The sequence below is a fragment of the Chiloscyllium plagiosum genome, unplaced genomic scaffold (genome assembly GCF_037043375.1).
Source record: "Chiloscyllium plagiosum isolate Xiang-an unplaced genomic scaffold, Cpla_swu_hap1 HiC_scaffold_21, whole genome shotgun sequence".
Taxonomy (NCBI): domain Eukaryota; kingdom Metazoa; phylum Chordata; class Chondrichthyes; order Orectolobiformes; family Hemiscylliidae; genus Chiloscyllium; species Chiloscyllium plagiosum.
The window spans coordinates 62,892,142-62,907,179 of record NW_028270159.1 but is presented as its reverse complement, the minus strand read 5'-3'; positions in this window follow the sequence as shown (position 1 = coordinate 62,907,179).

Below are 15,038 nucleotides of genomic sequence, written 5' to 3'. Positions count from 1 at the left end.
GGAATGTGGGTTTGGGATGTCAAAGCTACCACAGGAGCTTGGCTGAGGAATTGACAAGAGAAGCAGCTCAACATTTCAGGCTTTGTGTTATAGGAGGGATAGTAAGAGAGGAGAGGGAATGGCATATTTAATTAAGGAATACATTACTACTGCAATTAGAATAGATATTTCTGAGGGACTGTCATAGTGTTAAAGTTTTGGTTGGTGAAGAATTTGTTAAATGTGTTCAAGAAAATTTTCTTTATCAATATATAAATGTTCCTGTAGAGAATGAGCAAAACTTGAATATCTTTTGCAAAATAAGGCAGAGCAAGTGACTGGAACTAGTGATTGTAATGCTGTTAGTTTTAAAATAGCTATGGAAAAGGATAAATCTTCCAAAAAAGTTAAAGCTCTTAATTGGAATAAGGCAAATTTTAAGGGAATGATGCAATAACTTTCAAAAGTTGATTAGAGCAGACCGTTTACAGGTAAAAGTATGACTGACAAGTGGGAGTCTTTAAAAGTGTGATAATGAGAATTCAGAAACATATGGTCCTGTTGCTGGAAGGGTATAAAGAGGGTAGAAACATGCTTAAAAAGGAAATCAGAAAGGCAAAAATAGAAAATTAGATAGCTTTGGCAAGTAAGATTTAAGATAACCCAAAAAAGATTCTATAAACACTTCAAGAGCAGGAGAGCAATGAGAGAGAGAGAGAGCGCGAGAGTAGGACCCTTTAAAGATCAACAATGTTGTCTTTGTGTTGAACCTCAGGAGGTGGGAGAGATGGTAACTGAATATTTCACATCAATTTTTACTGTTGAAAAGAAATGGGGGCTTGAGAACTCTGGGAAATAAATATTGATATTTTAAAAACAGTTCACATTACATAAGAGGAAGAACTGGAGGATGATGGCATAGGCATTGATTACCGTGTTTAGCTGGCTCATCTTCAGCCATATCTTTCCATTTTTTCTTATTCTTAAATTATTCAAAATAGTGCTGTGTCATTGTGACAAATGGAATGTTTTCACTTTTTTATTGTATTTTTTATGTAAATTGCACATGCCAATAAAATAATAATCAAAATCAAATCACACCAAAATTGGTGGTGTAGTGGACAGTACAGATGGTTATGTCAGAGTACAATGGAATAGTCATCATATGGGCCAATGTGCCAAGGAGTGGCAAATGGAGTTTAATTCAGATAAGTATGTGGTTTTGCATTTTGGTATGGCAAATCAGGAAAGGATCAATACACTTAATGGGAAGTGTTGTCAAATGAAGAGACCTTGGGGTGCAGGTTCATTGTTCCTTGAAAGTGAAGTCGCAGGTAGACAGGGTAGTGAAGTAGGCTTTTAGTGTGCTTGCCTTTATTGTGCAGCGTGTTGAGTATGAGAGTTAGAAAGTAATGTTGCGGCTATACAGGACATTGGTTAGACCTTCTGGAATGCTGTGCGCAATTCTGGTCTCCCTGTAGTAGGAAAGATGTTGTTAAACTCGAAAAGTTTCAGGAAAGATTTACGAGGATGTTGCCAGGGTTGGAAGGTTTGAGCTGTAGGGGGAAGTTGAATAGGATGAGGCTATTTTTCCTGGAGTATTGGAGGCTGAGGGGTGACCTTATAGAGGTTAATAAAATCATGAGGGGCATGGATAAGGCTATTGCGAATAACTAGAACCCAAGCATTGAACCTTATAATACCCAGTGTCATTACCTTCCACTCCAAACAATATACGTTCTGTTTGCTATGAATTCTCAATTCAAGTCAGTGTATTATCCCGATCTCATTTGCTTTGATGTTGCAAACTAACTTTTCATGTGGGACTTTGTCAAAAGATTTCTGAAAATCTAAATACCCACGTCCACTAGATCTCCCTTATCTATTCTCTGAGATAATACCAACTTAACAAAATTATTTGAGGAAGTGACAAAGTTGATTGATGAGAGAAGGGCTGTAGATGTCATATACGTGGACTTCAATAAGGCGTTTGATAAGGTTCCCAAAGGCAGGCTGATGGAGAAAGTGAAGTTGCATGGGATCCAGGGTGTACTAGCTAGATGGATAGAGAATTGGCTGGACAACAGGAGACTGTGAGTAATAGTGGAACGGAGTTTCTCAAAATGAAGAACTATGACCAGTGGTGGAGTAGCAGTTAGTGAAGGGGACTGTCAGAGAATGCAGCAGATTATGGATAGATTTTTTGAGTGGGAGCAGCGGCCGAGTAAAGGCGAACCCGGGAGCCTACAGCTAAGGTAAAACAGTTTGTTTCAAAATTACTTACCTGTAGCGGGCAGCGGTGTTTTTTATTCTCTCTTCACAAAAAGAGCGGGAGCAGCAGAGGAAGTGACGGCAAACAGAGGGGCAGCCGGGAAGGAGAACTGTGAGTATAAATACTCACCTTTTAATCACCAACGGTCATTTGAGTGGGAGCAGCGGAAGTGAGGTTGGAGCGCATAGCTGGGCAGGAAGGTAAGTGATTAGTATTTGAGTGGGGGTGACAGGAATTGAATCTCAGTTAGTGACAGGGATTGAATCTCAGACAGTGACAGGGACTAAACCTCAGTCAGTGGCAGGGATTGAACCTCAGTCAGTGACAGGGATTGACCCTCAATCAGTGACAGGGATTGACCCTCAATCAGTGACAGGGATTGACCCTCAATCAGTGACAGGGATTGAATCTCAGTCAGTGACAGGGATTGAATCTCAGTCAGTGACAGGGATTGAATCTCAGTCAGTGACAGGGACTGAATCTCAGTCAGTGACAGGGATTGAATCTCAGTCAGTGACAGGGAAAGAATCTCAGTCAGTGACAGGGAAAGAATCTCAGTCAGTGACATGGATTGAACCTCAGTCAGTGACAGGGATTGGATCTCAATCAGTGACAGGGATTGAACCTCAGTCAGTGACAGGGATTGAACCTCAATCAGTGACAGGATTGAATCTGAGTCAGTGACAGGTATTGAAGCTCAGTCAGAGATTGGGGTTGAATCGCAATGGTGACAGGGATTGATCCTCAGTCAATGACAGGGATTGGATCTCAATCAGTGACAGGGATTGGCTCTCAGTCAGTGACAGGTATTGATCCTCAGTCCGTGACAGGGATTGAACCTCAGTCCGTGACAGGGATTGAATCTCAGTCAGTGACAGGGATTGAATCTCAATCAGTGGCAGAGATTGATTCCCTGTCAATGACATGGATTGAGCCTCATTAAGTGACAGGGAATGAATCTCCGTCAATGAAAGGGATTGAATCTCAGTCAGTGACAGGAATTGAATCTCAGTCAGTGACAGGGATTGAATCTCAGTCAGTGACAGGGATTGGATCTCAATCAGTGACAGTGTCTGAACCTCAGTCAGAGACTGGGATTGTATCTCAGTCAGTGACAGGGATTGTATCTCAGTCAGTGACAGGGGTTGAACCTCAGTCTGTGACAGGGGTTGAACCTCAGTCTGTGACAGGGGTTGAACCTCAGTCAGTGACAGAGATTGAACCCATGCTGTTGACATCACTGAGCATTTCAAAACAGCTGTCCGCTAACCAACACACTCTCACAGTGAGAATGGAATCAGATGTTGGCATTCCCATCCAACTGGGAAATGGAGGTGAGGCTGGACTACTGCTCAAAGATTAAAGTGGAGATGCTGGTGACCAAAAAGAGGCTGTTGTGGTTTTAGCCCCCGGCAGGTTAAACCGAGAACAATTTGACTGGCTGGAGGGTAAACACCATCAGGACTGTTACCCCCTGAGAAATGAGCAGGTACCAAACATAGCCGACAGTTTGAAAAATGTATTCCAAGAACGTTTCATTTTCACAAGTGGAATCCCTCTTATCTGTTATAGAATAGGCCATTCTGAGTGAGACCACAGGTTGGTATTTACTCAGTCTGGGAAGAAAGTTTCAGTTTCATGTTTTTTTTAAACAAAGTCAATATCTAAATGAAGGTAGATTTCATCACCTTCTTCATCTCTTCCCTGAATTTGGTTTTGGGTAGCTGCATAATTACACGTGTTTGTGCAGAAACTCCAACACATTAGAATGTCCCCAGTATCAGTGGTAATGTATGTTGGAGCTGTATAAACACCTCGGTCATGTACTGTTACTGTCATTTTACTGGTTTAAAAAGTTAATGATGGCTGTAAGCCACAAAAGGACAAAACTGCCTGAACAGTAAAACTATGGATTTCCTTCTGAGTTTCATCTCTGTGTCAGTGCTGTTCTCATTGCTGAGGTCCCACAATCCCCTGCAGACTCTGCTGTCCACTAAAATACACCGGATTGTTAAAGAGTTAAACAGTAATCTCAAACAAAAAGGCAGTCATGCAACTGAAATCCTTTTCACCCAGGAGGCTGCCTCACCTGCAGTTAATGTGTGAAAGGTCACATTGGAGCGACAGCCTCAGGCAATGTTGGAAATTATTCAGCCAGGGTCATATGGAAACCAGCAGGATGTGTTCTGTAAAGCAATCAGGGCAGGGAATGCTGTCATCATCAGAGCAGCAGTTCGCACTGTGCAATAGTCTGCTTTAAATATCTGACAACAGATAGTTACAAAATGGTCATTTGTAAAGAAGACAGTCAACAAGACTGACATATCCAATGTGGCAGGAATAAAACTTTACGTAGGACAGGAATGAATCTGGAATGTGATATCTCAAAATGTGATACAACACCGAAAAACAGGACCAGGAAATCTGCAGTTGCCATGGAGAAAATGTACACCGAGATATATTTGGAATGTCCACACTTTCCATTGGAGAGAATGATGATGGTCAGCAGGTTTGTTGTAAGAGGGAGAGAGAAGAGATAGCAAGTAGGACCTTTATATAAAATAAAATCACTGAAATGTTTGGGATGTATTGTGATGTGATATTCCATGGAGTTCACCACAGATTTGTTTTCACACGACAGATCAATGCTCCTGACAATTTGTCTGAGGAAAAGAAATCTTTGAAGATTTAATATATTTGTCCTTTCAACAAACTTTACTTCCTATATATTAGATATAACTTCTTGATAATTGCTGAATATGTGTAGATTCCAGTAAAATGTTCAGTTTCATCACAAACATTACATTAAAGTCTTCAGACTTGATTTTCTTTGCTGATCCTCATCCGAGGGGAGCTGCTCAGTAAATGAGGACTATACCCGAAATCTGTTCCATGAACACTGTGACGTTCACTGTCCATGAAGAAGATGCATTGCCTTTCTGCAAATGCCAAAGACTGCAATAACAGGGGAATGAATGATCTTTATCTGGAGAATTGTTCCCCCTGTTCTTTTATGAAGAATGAGCAAATTCCCTCAAGTTTTCTGGTTCCAAGTGAAAACATCTGAGATCCTTAATTTCACCTCCTTTATAGATTCGGCCATGTCCCTGAGAGCAAATGAGGGGGTGGAAGGTGACATCACCAGAACAGCTGAAGATGGAGTCACAGGGAGAATGGAATGGAATCCTTACAGGAGTCAGGATGTGAGGAAGTGTATTCCAGGTTACTGTGGGAGTCCGTGTGTTTGGAATGGATATTGATGTACAGCCTTTCCCCAGAAATGGAAACAGAGAGGCCAAGGAAGGGAAAGGTCAGAAATGTGGCCTTGAGGAAAAGACAGAAATTGGAAACAAGTTAATATACATTTCCTCTAATTCTGGTGAGAGCAGGAATAGCAGCAATTGCATCACCAACAGGTTGGAGAAAGAGCTAAGTAGGACTGCGCCAAGAACTATTCCACCTTCCCCACAAAGACACAGGTACACTGGGACCCGTACAGGTAGCCAGAACCAGCCCTTTGACTTGGAGAAAGTGAGGCCAGTGAAAGGGAAACGGTTCCAAATGAGCTGAGGCTGGTGGATGGGGATGGTGGGGAATGGGGACTGTTCAGGTCTCTTTCTGAGGCAGAAGCAGACAATCTTCAGACCATCCTGATGGGAGATGGATGGACAGAGGGATCATATACCGCTCTCCCACCCCTTCCCCCCACCCCCCATGGAGAACAGGAGGCAGCTCGGGCCAAAGGGAAACAAACCCAGCAATTGGCAAACTCACTTCAAACCCCAACACTATCGGATATGTAAGTGCTGCTTCAAGCCCCAAAACTATCGGATATGTAAGTGATTCTTCAAGCCCCAGCACTATCGGATATGTAAGTGTTGCTTCAAGCCCCAGCACTATCGGATATATAAGTGTTGCTTCAAGCCCCAACCCTATCGGATATGTAAGTGTTGCTTCAAGCCCCAGCACTCTCGGATATGTAAGTGCTGCTTCAAGTCCCAACACTATCGGATATGTAAGAGCTGCTTCAAGCCCCAACCCTATCGGATATGTAAATGTTGCTTCAAACCCCAACACTATCGGATATGTAAGTGTTGCTTCAAACCCCAACACTATCGGATATGTAAGTGTTGCTTCAAACCCCAACACTATCGGATATGTCAGTGTTGCTTCAAACCCCAACACTATCGGATATGTAAGTGTTGCTTCAAACCCCAACACTATCGGATATGTAAGAGCTGCTTCAAACCCTAACACTATCGGATATGTAAGAGCTGCTTCAAACCCCAACACTATCAGATATGTAAGTGTTGCTTCAAACCCCAACACTATCGGATATGTAAGAGCTGCTTCAAACCCCAACACTATCGGATATGTAAGAGCTGCTTCAAACCCCAACACTATCGGATATGTAAGAGCTGCTTCAAGCCCCAACACTATCGGATATGTAAGTGTTGCTTCAAGCCCCAGCACTATCGGATATGTAAGTGTTGCTTCAAGCCCCAGCACTATTGGATATGTAAGTATTGCTTCAAGCCCCAACACTATCGAATATGAAAGTGTTACTTCAAGCCCCAGCACTATCGGATATGTAAGTGTTGCTTCAAACCCCAGCACTATCAGATATGTAAGTGTTGCTTCAAGCCCCAACACTGTCGGATATGTAAGTGTTGCTTCAATCCCCAACACTTTCGGATATGTAAGTGTTGCTTCAAACCCCAGCACTATCAGATATGTAAGTGTTGCTTCAAGCCCCAGCACTATCGGATATGTAAGTGTTGCTTCAAGCCCCAGCACTATCGGATACATAAGTGTTGCTTCAAGCCCGATCATTATCGGATATGTAAGTGTTGCTTCAAGCCCCAGCACTATCGGCTATGTAAGTGTTGCTTCAAACCCCAGCACTATCAGATATGTAAGTGTTGCTTCAAGCCCCAGCACTATCGGATACATAAGTGTTGCTTCAAGCCCGATCATTATCGGATATGTAAGTGTTGCTTCAAGCCCCAGCACTATCGGATATGTAAGTGTTGCTTCAAACCCCAGCACTATCGGATATGTAAGTGTTGCTTCAAGCCCCAGCACTATCGGATACATAAGTGTTGCTTCAAGCCCGATCATTATCGGATATGTAAGTGTTGCTTCAAGCCCCAGCACTATCGGATATTTAAGTGTTGCTTCAAACCCCAGCACTATCAGATATGTAAGTGTTGCTTCAAGCCCCAGCACTATCGAATATGAAAGTGTTGCTTCAAGCCCCAGCACTATCGGATATGTAAGTGTTGCTTCAAGCCCCAGCACTATCAGATATGTAAGTGTTGCTTCAAGCCCCAACACTATCGGATATGTAAGTGTTGCTTCAAGCCCCAGCACTATCGGATATGTAAGTGTTGCTTCAAGCCCCAGCACTATCGGCTATGCAAGTGTTGCTTCAAGCCCCAGCACTATCGGATATGAAAGTGTTACTTTAAACCCCAACACTATCGGATATGAAAGTGTTACTTCAAGCCCCAGCACTATCGGATATGTAAGTGTTGCTTCAAACCCCAGCACTATCAGATATGTAAGTGTTGCTTCAAGCCCCAACACTGTCGGATATGTAAGTGTTGCTTCAATCCCCAACACTTTCGGATATGTAAGTGTTGCTTCAAACCCCAACACTTTCGGATATGTAAGTGTTGCTTCAAACCCCAACACTATCAGATATGTAAGTGTTGCTTCAAGCCCCAGCACTATCGGATATGTAAGTGTTGCTTCAAGCCCCAGCACTATCGGCTATGTGGATCACTGGGGTAGGTTTAGCAGTAAGGATACATGATACAAGAGTGACGGATTGCACGTTAATAGGTGGGGAACCAGCATTCTGGCAGGCAGGTTTTCCACTACAATCCAGATGTGTTTAAACTAAGTAGTCGGGGGGTGGGGGGTGGGGGGGTGAGGTGGGGGAAGGGCTAAATTGGAAATTCTAATCGGACGTTAATGGGAAAGTGAGAATAACAGAAGTTAAGAAAGACAGAAGCAGATACGACGTGTCCATGATATGTATGTACCTATCAGGCAGGAAAGAAATGGTCGTGTGAGGGAGCCTTGGTTGACGAGAGAGGTTGAATGTCTGGTAAAGAGGAAGAAAGAGGCTTACATAAGGTTGAGGAAACAGGATTCAGACAGAGCAGTGGAGGGATACAGGATAGCCAGAAGGAACCTGAAGAAAGGGATTAGGAGAGCTAAGAGAGGGCATGAAAAATCGTTGGCGGATAGGATCAAGGATAACCCCAAGGCATTTTATGCGTATGTGAGAAACCTGAGAATGACGAGAACGAGGGTAGGTCCGATCAAGGACAGTAGTGGGAGACTGTGTATTGAGTCGGAAGAGATAGGAGAGGTCTTGAACAAGTACTTCTCTTCAGTATTTACGAACGAGAGGGACCGTATTGTAGAAGAGGAGAGTGTGAAATGGACTGGTAAGCTAGAAGAGATACCTGTTAGGAAGGAAGATGTGTTGGACATTTTGAACAACTTGAGGATAGACAAGTCCCCCGGGCCTGACGGGATATATCCTAGGATTATGTGGGAAGCAAGAGAGGAAATTGCAGTACCGTTGGCAATGATCTTCTCGTCTTCACTGTTAACAGGGTGGTACCAGGGGACTGAAGAGTGGCGAATGTTGTGCCCCTGTTCAAAAAAGGGAATAGGGATAACCCCGGGAATTACAAGCCAGTTTGTCTTACTTCTGTGGTAGGCAAAGTAATGGAAAGGGTACTGAGGGATAGGATTTATGAGTATCTGGAAAGACACTGCTTGATTAGGGACAGCCAGCACGGATTTGTGAAGGGTAGGTCTTGCCTTACAAGTCTTATTGAATTCTTCGAGGAGGTGACCAAGCATGTGGATGAGGGAAGAGCAGTGGATGTAGTGTACATGGATTTTAGTAAGGCATTTGATAAGGTTCCCCATGGTAGGCTTATGCGGAAAGTCAGGAGGCATGGGATAGAGGGAAATTTGGCCAACTGGATAGAAAACTGGCTAACCGGTCGAAGGCAGAGAGTGGTGGTAGATGGTAAATATTCAGCCTGGAGCCCAGTTACAAGTGGAGTTCCGCAGGGATCAGTTCTGGGTCCTCTGCTGTTTGTAATTTTTATTAATGACTTAGATGAGGGAGTCGAAGGGTGGGTCAGTAAATTTGCAGATGATACGAAGATAGGTGGAGTTGTGGACAGTGAGGAGGGCTGTTGTCGGCTGCAGAGGGACTTAGATATGATGCAGAGCTGGGCTGAGGAGTGGCAGATGGAGTTCAACCCTGCCAAGTGTGAGATTGTCCATTTTGGAAGAACAAATAAGAATGCGGAATACAGGGTTAATGGTAGCGTTCTTAGTCAGGTGGAGGAACAGAGGGATCTTGGGGTCTATGTACATAGATCTTTGAAGGTTGCCACTCAGGTGGATAGAGTTTGTAAGAAGGCCTATGGAGTATTATCGTTCATTAGCAGAGGGATTGAATTCAAGAGTCGTGAAGTGATGTTGCAGCTGTACAGGACTTTGGTTAGGCCACAGTTGGAGTACTGTGTGCAGTTCTGGTCGCCTCACTTTAGGAAAGATGTGGAAGCTTTGGAGAGGGTGCAGAGAAGATTTACCAGGATGTTGCCTGGAATGGAGAGGAAGTCGTACGAGGATAGGTTGAGAGTTCTCGGCCTTTTCTCGTTGGAACGGCGAAGGATGAGGGGTGACTTGATAGAGGTTTATAAGATGATCAGAGGAATAGATAGAGTAGACAGTCAGAAACTTTTTCCCCGGGTACAACAGAGTGTTACAAGGGGACATAAATTTAAGGTGAAGGGTGGAAGGTATAGGGGAGATGTCAGGGGTGGGTTCTTTACCCAGAGAGTGGTGGGGGCATGGAATGCGCTGCCCGTGGGAGTGGTAGAGTCGGAATCATTGGCGACCTTTAAGCGGCATTTGGATAGGTACATGGATGGGTACTTAATCTAGGTTAGAAGTTCGGCACAACATCGTGAGCCGAAGGGCCTGTACTGTGCTGTATTGTTCTATGTTCTATGTTCTATGTTCTATTGGAGAGTTGGGCAGAGAAATGGCAGATGGAGTTCAGTCTAGGCAAATGCGAGGTGATGCATTTTGGAAGACCCAGTTCTCAAGCAAACTATACAGTAAATTAGAATCCCTACAGTGTAGAAACTGGCCATTTGGCCCAACAATTCCACACCAACCCAGTCCCCTGCACCTATTAGTCTAGACTTCCCCTATCTAATGCACCTTGCTTACATATCCCCAAACACGATGTGTAATTTAGCAAGGTCAATTCACCTAACCTGCACATCTTTGGACTTAAGCCCTGAGGAAATTGACATACGGAGAGATCTGCATGTTCAGGCCCATATTTCCCTGAAGGTGGCAATGCAGGTCAATAGAGTGGTCAAGAAGGCATACAGCATGCTTTCCTACATCGGATGGGGTATTGAGTACAAGATTTGTCAGGTCATGTTATAGTTGTATAGGACTTTAGTTTGGCCACATTTGCAATACAGCATACAGTTTTGGATGCTACATTACCAGAAGGATGTGGATGCTTTGGAGAGGGTGCAGAGGAGATTCACCAGGATGTTGCCTGGTATGGAGGGTGCTAGCTATTAAGAGAGGTTGAGTAGAATAAGATTATTTTCATTAAAAAGATGGAGTTTGAGGGGGGGGGATCCTGACTGAAGTCGACAAAACCATGAGAGGTATAGACAGGGTGGATAGCAAGAAGCTTTTTTTTACCAGGGTGGGGGACTTAATTACTAGGGGTCACAAGTTCAAGGTGAGATGGGAAAGGGTTAAGGGAAATATGCGTGGAAAGTTCTTTACGCAGGGAGGAGGTAGAGATGGAAATGATAGCGTTGCTTAAGATGTATCTAGACAGCTACAGAATGGCCAGGGGACAGAGGGATACAGATCATTGGAAAATAGGTGACGGGTTTTAATTGAGGATCTGGATCAGCAGAAGCTTGGAGGGCTGAAAGGCCTGTTCCTGTACTGTAATTTTCTTTGTTCTTTTTTGTTATCGTGGTTTTGTCAGAGGGACAAAATGCATCACAAGTGTGGTGAAATTTTTCGAGGAAGTGACCAGGTCTTTGGAGGAGAGTAGGGCAATTGATGTAGTTTGTATGGATCTTAGCAAAGCCTTTGACAAGATTATATTCAATTCCCTACAGTATAGAAACAGGCCATGCAGGCCAACAAGTCCACACTCACCCTCCAAAGGTTAACCCTCCAGACCCATTCCCCGACCTTTACCCCTGCCTAATGCACCTATCTCTATGGGCAATTTAGCATGGCCAATTCACCTAACCTGCACACCTTTGGACTGTGGGAGGAAAACAACCACCCAGAGGAAACCCACACAGACACAGGGAGAATGTGTAAACTCCACACAGACAGTCACCCAAGTCTGGAATCGAACCCAGGGCCCTGGTGCTGTGAGGCAGCAGTGCTAAGCACTGAGCCACTGAACTGTCCCAAAGCCACACATAGGAGATTAACAACTAAAGTAAAAACACATGGAATTCAGAATAAATTAGCAAATTGACTCAGTCAGAGGAAGCAGAGGCAAAGCTGAAAGAAGACTGTTAGTGTAATTGGAGACTGGTATCCAGTGGGATCAATTTTGGATCTTTTATTGTTTGTGATATTCATAAATGATGATAAAGAGTGTGTGTGTGTATGTCTGCATATGGGAGGAGAAAGTGAGGGCTGCAGATGCTGGAGATCAGAGCTGAAAATGTGTTGCTGGAAAAGCGCAGTAGGTCAGGCAGCATCCAAGGAACAGGAGAATCGACGTTTCGGGCATAAGCCCTTCTTCAGGATTCCTGAAGAAGGGCTTATGCCCGAAACGTCGATTCTCCTGCTCCTTGAATGCTGCCTGACCTACTGCGCTTTTCCAGCAACACATTTTCAGCTATGTCTGCATATGTGTGTGTTCATGTATGTGGTTGAATGTGTGTGTTGTTGGGGGTGGGGGTGGGGGTGGTTGGGGATATTAAGTAACTTTGTGATGACACAAATATTGACTGGGTGGTTGGCAGTGAGGAAAATATTCTTACGCGACAAACAAAAATAGGTAGATTGGTCAAACAGGCAGATCAACGGCAGATAAAATTTAATCCTGATAAACCTGACGTGATACATTTTGCCAGAAGTTGCAAGACAAGGCAGTACTCAGTGAATGGGAGGACACCAGGCTGCATAAAGCAACTAAAAGATCTTAAGGTGCTTGTTAACAGATCTCTGAAGGTGGCAGGACTGGCTAATAGGGTAGTTAAGAAGGCGTAGAGGATATCGTCAAGATGTAGGTTATAAGAGCAGGGAAGTGCTGTTGGACTTTGTTTAGGCCATAGTTGGACTATTGTGTTTAGTTCTGGTCACCGCAGCATGGGAAGGATGTGCAAAGGAGGTTCAGCAGAATGTTGCTTAGGCTGTAGCAATTTAGCTGTGAAGAGGGAGGCTGGATAAGCTCGGGTTGCTTCACTAAGAACAGAGATTGGAGTATCTATGAAGACCATAGACAAGGTGAATAGAAAGCAGTTGTTCCCCTTCGTCAAAGGGCCTATAACGGGGTGGTGTAATTTTAAGCTGAAAGGCAGGAGGTTCAGAGGGGACATGAGGAAAATTCTTCCCACCTAGAGGTTGGTAAGGGACCTGAAATTGAAATCGGAAACCTCAGAAAAGTACTTAGAAGAGCACTTGAAATGTCATAACATTCAAGGCTATGGGCCAAGTGGTAGAAAATGGGACTGATGTAGATTTAGTGTCATTTTGGTGGGACAAAAATGATGGTCCAAAGGGCCTCTCCTGTTCGATGTGATTCTGTTATTTGAGAATTCTGAGGATAAGGATCTGAATTTGTTCCTGTTTTTCTTTGTATTTGTTTTAGGAAAGTATTACCTAGTGTGAGTTCGAGCAGTTGTTGTAGTCAGCATCAGCTTTTGGTTCTGTACCAGAGTGCTTATTCACAGATAGAATTTCCTAAATAGGTTGCAAAACTGAATTTAAAAATGTGTTGCTGGAAAAGCGCAGCAGGTCAGGCAGCATCAAAGGAGAAGGAGATTCGACGTTTCGGGCATAAGCCCTTCTTCTGGAATGAGGAGGGTGTACCAAGCAGGCTAAGATAAAAGGTAGGGAGGAGGGCCTTGGGGGAGGGGCATTGGGAATGCGATAGGTGGAAGGAGGCTAAGGTGAGGGTGATAGGTTGGAAAGGGGGTGGGGGCGGAGAGATCGGGAAGATGATTGCAGGTCAAGAAGGCGGTGCTGAGTCTGAGGGTTGGGACTGAGAAAAGGTGGGGGGGAGGGGAAATGAGGAAGCTGGAGAAATCTGCATTCATCCCTTGTGGTTGGAGGGTTTCTCCAGCTTCCTCATTTCCCCTCCCCCTTTTCTCAGTCCCACCCCCTCTCCGGCCTATCACCCTCACCTTAACCTCCTTCCACCTATCGCATTCCCAACACCCCTCCCCCAAGTCCCTCCTCCCTGCCTTTTATCTTAGCCTGCCTGGCACACCCTCCTCATTTCTGAAGAAGGACTTATGCCCGAAACGTCGATTTTCCTTCTCCTTTGATGCTGCCTGACCTGCTGCGCTTTTCCAGCAACATATTTTCAGCTCTGATCTCCAGCATCTGCAGTCCTCACTTTCTCCTAGTGCAAAACTGAATTAACAAGAAAAGCAGTGGGATAACAGTACTGAGTAAAACAGCTTTCAGGGTGTTCTACAACATGACGTATTGATTGGCTGACTAGCCTCAGCAAAGTGAAGGTCATCGCTGAAAAGAATATTGAAAGATATTTCAATATTGATGGGACTGATAGTGGGTGAAATCTGCAAGTCTTATGGTTTGAATACAAGTTGGAATTAGCATGTGAGACCTAATAGGATCAGATTAATCCAGTCTTTGGATATCACATCATTAAAATAAACCTGCTGCCATTCAATGATTTTAAAAATAATGAGATACCACACAAGATAAAATAGTCTCTGAAACTGTCTCTTCTTCAATTTTGAGATAATTCTCCAATTCTGAGACATTGCCAGCAGCAGGAAGGGAGAGGTTATTTCACAAACAACAACATGTACTTTCGAAGGCTAGTTATCTTGAAAGTATGCTACATCATCCTTCACATTGTTAGTGTGCCTGGTAAATCTTGTAACAACTTAAGTTATATAAATCTCTACATTTCCACTGTACGCCTGATATGCCAGATCACAGTATGCTCACTAACTGAGTTTAAAGTGAATAGTTTCAGATAGGAGGCTCCTCAGTAATATGCAGTATTGTGGGTTTCTCTATGCTGTACAGAATGTGTATACACTGAGGCCACATTGATGGAATTTGGCTGAGCACTGACCCTATCTGGTCAAGAAAGTGTTCAGCAAGATGGTCTTTCCCTGTAGTAGTTTAAAGCCTGCTATTTCTCAGATGGGTTTTGTAATGACCCACTTCTCAATGACACCTGGTGTTTTCCATTACTTGATGGAAAGAGATGTTGTTAGTGGATCTTGCTCAGGCAGCTTGCTCCAAATGGGAGCCCAGCTACAATATTAGCAAAAGGTGAGTTGAGCAGGTCATTATGGAGTGATAACTGATGGTGAGCACAGATGGCATTGACTATCTGTGCTCACCATCACAGTTTTCATCAATCAGTGGATGTGTGGGGACACAGTATTTGTGAGGACAGCTCACTGGGAGCAGTGTTAAGCACAGGGTTCCATTTATGATGTGTATTGTTGAATTATTTGTTTGTCAA